The following is a 6,249-nucleotide window of genomic DNA, read 5'->3' on the forward strand; positions in this document are numbered from 1 at the left end:
GGCAACCAAGGCTGAGAACACTTTTTGAAGTTCTCTATAACCTCAAGACTTCCTGAATCATAAACACTATTCAAACTTACTAATCACAAAGGCATATTCCCCTTATTTGTCGATCTTTGTAGTGGATTTCGTAAGTTACATTTCAACCATTTATTCCTATCTAAATATTTCTGCCTGTCCCAGTTTTTCCCATGACACTTGAAAATTGCCTATTTCCCTTTGCCAATTTCCCACTTTCTAAAATGACACATGACAATGACCCTCTATCTTTAGAGTCTGTCAGCCAAACCCACATTGATCACAGAGGGGAAAGATGACTGGAAAGAAGTCAGTGAAAGGCCATCATCTCAGAAGCCACGCACCCTGGCCCCAAGATAACATAAAAGAATGATTTCCCCCCCCTTCAACCTGGACTACATATTGACATTAATTCCTCCAGCAAATTCCTTACTCCTCCTACTTAGCCCCGTCCATGATTAATCCTTTCTGGTTCTCATGAATTGGTGTATGAATTTCTGCACAGTCAAACAGAAAAGATTTTAACTCCACATTATCAGGATGCTGACAAAAGGCTCCATGTGACAGCCAGCCTACTCCTCTGGAATAGCCGCACGAAAAGACAGTGGAAGTGTTCAAGAAGAGGGGAAAGAAAGGAAGCAAAGTCCCAGGCTTCCTGCTAGTACAAGACAATTTTAAACCTTCCTACATCACAAGGGGCCCTACTGCTGGCAATAACTCAGAGAGGAGAAAACTTGGTTGATACCATTTCTTCATCACACTTACAAGGCAGCTCTTCCATGTTAAAGGTTAGGCACGCTGGAAGAATACCACGGGAAAGCAAACTCCTGTTATTTACGAAATTGCTGTAGGAATGCAGCCATTGACACAAGACCAACCGGAGCCACTCTGCGAGAGCTGGCAGAGGCAAAGCCCTTCCAAGCCTCCAGAAGGCAGGCAGTGACTGGGCCTTGCTGCTCCAGTGCTGCACTCTGCTTACGAGCGCCACAGTGCTGCCTTGTGCCACGTGCCGCCTTCACAGCAGGAACAGGAGAGGTATTTCTGTCTCTAACTCAATTACAGATTATAAAACATCACCGATTTTTTTTTTTTTTTAACAACAGGCTTTACTGTAGTTAACTTAGCTAGAACTTTAACCACCTTCAAATTCACCTTAGCACTGTTAACTATTAAGCACTTTAATTAACTAGAACACTTGATTCCATACAGTTCCTCAGATAACTAATTAGCTAAAACGATCAAGGACTGAAATCCCAAAGGAAATTCTTCTGGTTCCGTAGAACTGCACAGGTTTCAGCTTGCTAATGCTACACCTCTACACGAGGCCAGTTTACACACAGGTGTAGAACAACTGTCCCTTCACCTGTTTATGAGCAGAAAACAAAAGTCTTGAAAACAAAAGTCCCCACATACTCAAAGGAAGCCAGTGCACTTAGCACTGCACGCCCTCCATCACCACCAGAAACTAAGAGTTTTTGAGTAACACTGAAGAAACACTTGTGATTCCCTTGTTTTTATAGCACATGACACATCACTACAGGTATCCTCTTTCTGCTTCAAAGGTCAATTATCAAAGGGCAACCAAATCAAAGGCAAACAAGTTTTAGATAGGACTTCAAACTAGACTTCTTTCAAGCCACATGAATAAGCTGCATCAAGAGGAATAATTCAAAACTACATCTGTGAGTGTGGACTCTAACACTGAAGACTGTCTTCATCTCCAGCATACAAGTCTTCACAACCTCTCTGCTGTATGCATCACATATATACTACGTGATTGGCAGCAGGGCTGCGCTGGCAGAGGGGCTGCAAGGTAATCCCAGTCCTTTGCTAGGAGAAGACAGAAGCCAGCAGAAGCTGCTGAGGCCAAATTTGCCACGTTGCCCTGGAATCCAGCGGCATGTTCAGCTTAGCCCAAGCCTACAACACAGAAGTGAGATACTTAAGAAAGCAATACTGCTGCCAATCTGTGTTCCAGTCCCTCGCCAACTCTGCAGGCTTTGTATAACGGGTCCCTGAGATCCCAATCTCACACAGATTTTGGTATGCAGCTCACAGGCTTTGGACAGTTATCCACCAATGCAATATATCATTAACTACACACCAGCATCATCTCTTTAACAGCATTTGTATGCTTAGCAAATGTAGAACTTTGCTGGTTAAATGGATTGATAATTTTAAAGGCATCAAGGATGCCCATTTTAATGATGAAAGTTAAACTTAAGCAGCAGATCTTGAGAGCTGCAACATCAAAGTCAACTTATGCAAATCTTTTAAGTTATGCAAGTATTTTAAGAGGTCTTTACTAAAAAGAGCAGCCAAACAATGGAGACCACTCAGCAGAAATCAGATGTAGGACCAGGAACTTAGGAGAAAGAGTTGTCTTGAGTTAAGAAAACATTCCTTACAAAGAGGAGCTAAAACCACACAGTGTACCACAGAATGCAACTTATTATGAATCAGCCTGAAGTTTCTTTCAAAAGGCTGTGTACCTTATCCTAAATCAGCGTTTGGGGATTAGGAGAAAGCATTGTCAAGGCTTCTCAGCTAAACATTTTAGCCAGATGTTCTTACTAAAGAATTAATACTGCAAGACTAGTGAAAGCTTAATCTGCCCAAAACAATAGGACACACAGAATAAATTAAACTGACTATAAGGTAGGAGGTGCTAATACAAAAATACTGTTTGAAAACAAAAAGGCAAAAACAGTAATATCATCTAAAAATTTTACATAAAAGGAATAAGGTCTAAAATTCCAACACCTTAATTCAATTAGAATTGATTTAGCAGGTCTTGGTACATACACACACACATAGATGCTTGCCACACCAACTAACATCCAGATCTCTTCCATCTCCCTACTACGGTTAGGTGAAAAGTCTGAGGAAGATTTGTTCTCTAACAAAGAAGAGATTTTCATTTTTCATATCTTAAAATGCCTTTCCCCTCCCCGTTATGATCAAATAACTGTATAGATTTCAAGCACAGAAAGAAAATCCTTTAGAAACATAAATCACAAACATCTGGACAAGCAAAAGCAAAAGAAGAGAACAAAATCTGACCCGCTGTCCTAGAAATACATATCCCAATCTTATTTTGTGAAGACAGAGAAACCTTGCTTACCCTAAATAAAGAAAATTGCATTCATTTTGTACACTAACAGAAGGTGTATTTACAGCAGTATAAATCAATGCGTTATAGCAGAGGTAAATTAGTGTCAGCCATGTTGTGAAAGAAACCGTAGTGAGAAAAATAAAAATTAAAAAAAATCAAACCACAAAACTTGAGCCTTGATCAAATCAGCTACACTGAACCTGCACACGAACCCTTCTACACCATTAACTCCTACTTCTTACTGATGCCTGACTTTTTCAAGTTAATGTCTACCAATCTCATCTAAAAATACATGCCCAGATTCTACAAAACATGAAAAGGCAGAAGGAAGGAAATATATCAAGTTATAAAACAAAACCATTGACCGTGTGGAACACAGACATAAGGTAAAGTGTAAAGAGAAAAAAACAAAAGTACTTACTCAGCATTAAATCCATTCACATGCAAAATCCTCATCTGTTTGACTATTGTGCTTTTACCAGATTCACCAGCACCTAGAAAATGAAAGTAAATCAAATTGAGAAGGAAGCATGAGTGATAAGGGACATCATTTTTTCTTCACGGTAAAATCAAGAAAGCTGGTTTTCTCAACGCAAGAGTGAAAAGTGAAAGAAAAAGAAGTAATTGCCACTGGAAACTTCAGTTGCAGCTAAAAATAAACGCCCAGCTCAAGTCATGTGTCAGATCTGAATCTTGGATCATTTCACTGTCCATTTTTCCAGTGTCAATGTTAAAAGCAGACTGCGAGGTCTGGAAGGAAAAAGGACAACTTCAACGCTTTATAGAGGACAAGTCAGAGAACGTCAAAATCTGCTTGTCTCGGTCAACACTATCCAGTGAAGGGAAAGACTGAGTGTAGTCCAGCTAAAAAAGAAGTGTTTTTGTTAGAACCTTAAAATATATTGTTTGACTGCAGTTATCACTGTCCAATCAAAAGACTGTAACCTAAATCACAAGAAATAAGATATATGGATACTCACATCTGAAAAGGAAAGGCAACCCCTTAAGCCTCCACCCACAAAGCTACAGAAGTCTCCTTTCTCTAATCCATGCCTTGGAAGCAGCCTCAACCCCCTCTACGTGCTCCAAACCGATCCCACACCCAGTGAGACATTAAAGACACCTCTTGTGGCCGCATGTTCCAAACAGGCCCCCACTGCTCTCCTCTCAATTCCCTCATATACCTGAAGTACAAACAAATAAATAAATAAATACTCCACTTCCTCTTATTTCCATAAGTAGTCGTATTCTATTTCTGCTATGCTGCACGGATGCCAGTGCACGAGGCAGCCCATCTGCCCATAGCACCCATTTTCCCATGCACACGGAGAAGACTCAAACAGCAGCATTTAACTGAGCTGCTCCACGCTGCCAGATCAGCTTTCTATATAAAGCAAGCATGTTTTTCTAAGAGTAGTATCACAACCTGGTAAAATTTAGCAAGATTCTCTCCTGCATCTCCTGCTGCTTGTTTATTCCTCTCCTCACTCTGTGTCTCAGCACCAGGAAGGCATGTGGCAGAACGGGCACCGAGGCACAGCCTGTGCTCCAGGATGCCAGGCCTCTGTAGCACACGCTGACAACACAAGCCTCCATTTTGAGCCTCATGTTCAAAACTGTATTTTAGCAGCTACGCTTCAAAGTTCATTTTCTGACAGATGCACTCCTCTCCACTTTCTCTTTTCCTTCCCTTCCCTTCCCCCTCATGAATTCCTAACAGCTCTGCTCTTCTCTCCATAAAATCAGTCCGCACGTTTTGCCACAATACCAGAGCCCCGCTCCTTTCCCCTTGCCTTGCTGACCGGTTGGTAAGACGCAGGGAGCAGGGCTTGCCTGCAGTGCTCTGTGCAAGCAGCACATCCCCTGAACCACGGCTGCGATGGATGCGCTGTGCCCCGGCTGCACCCCTCAGGCACACACCCTGCACCCCCATCACGGCAGGCAGAGACGCTGAGCACCTCCAGGGGGCACAGATGGGGTCCTCTTCACAACAGCAAATTGTTCAGAAGCAGTAACACATGCTAAATCCCTATTTCCATTACTAATAAAATTTCAGATGTGACTTTAAATTATGTCTGCTAATCAAAAGCACTTCCAGCCAAAATCTTGATGTCGCTAAGTCCAAAAATGGAGATTGCTGTTGCTGCAAATGCATACAGCTCGGCATTGACATACCTGGCTTCTCTGGATCGGATACAGCAGCAGTGAACCAAAATTAAGTGTTACAGCCACATTTCTGAATAAGCCTATTTCCGTAACTGGCAGCTCATTACGGCTCTGTTCTTGCAAACAACGATGCACACGTTTTAACTTCACCACCAAGGATAGTTCCATGAATTTCTGCCTGCGGACGGAGTGGGGCCTGCGTGCAGCAGGATGGGCTGCGGGCTCACCGAGCTGCAATTCTGTGGCATTATTTGAACACGATGTGAAAATACTGAGACTGCCCTGCACTTTCAGAGCATTTGGTGATTGCATGTAACGTGTCTCACAAAGCAAAAGTAACACCACAGAGACGTGAGCCTCACTACTTGCACATTAAGTTTCTGCTGCAGATTGCCCACAGCAGGCGAGGCTGCCAGCAGCTGTGCCAGCACAGCCACACACACAGAGGACCCTATGGCCGCCACTACGCACATGCAGTGTTTTATTTGCAAACATCCAAACAATTTTTCAGTCACCTGAACAAAGAGGAAAATCCAAGTAAGCCCCTGCGTGTCACAGAAGCGATCCACCTGGTGAGGAACGGCTCCGTGCACGCAGCGCTCAGCCCCAGTACGGCAGGCCTGTGAGCTGAGCTCCAAACCGCACAGCTGGAAGATTTCTGCTCAACGCCGAGCGACTTTTCAGCTCCACGGGTGCCGCCGCAGCTCCAGCACGTTACACCTCCCTCCTTAAACGGGCAGTTAGACGCTGCCGCCGGTCGGGGCACACACGCAGCCCGCTCCCCGCTCGGTGCGGCCTGGCCTCTGCCGCTCGCTGAGCCTCGCGATGCCCTCATCGCGCCTTACGTTAAAATACTCCCAAACACATTCGCTCTCCGATAACCGTTCCGGCCCTTTCTTTCTCGTAATCCCCGCCCGCAGTCCGGAGCGGCGGTTCCGTACCGCACGCAG

General features: G+C 43.9%; 1 long non-coding RNA gene across 1 annotated transcript; it reads right to left on the minus strand.

The window, feature by feature from the left end:
- Positions 1-3,550: 3,550 nt before the first annotated feature.
- LOC104914077 lies at positions 3,551-6,243 on the minus strand. Its single transcript, XR_795816.2, has 2 exons — positions 5,815-6,243; positions 3,551-3,627 (listed from the first exon to the last, which is right to left on the minus strand). It is a non-coding gene; the product is annotated as an uncharacterized LOC104914077 (long non-coding RNA).
- Positions 6,244-6,249: the final 6 nt, after the last annotated feature.

The sequence above is a fragment of the Meleagris gallopavo genome, chromosome 22 (assembly GCF_000146605.3).
Source record: "Meleagris gallopavo isolate NT-WF06-2002-E0010 breed Aviagen turkey brand Nicholas breeding stock chromosome 22, Turkey_5.1, whole genome shotgun sequence".
Lineage (NCBI taxonomy): Eukaryota > Metazoa > Chordata > Aves > Galliformes > Phasianidae > Meleagris > Meleagris gallopavo.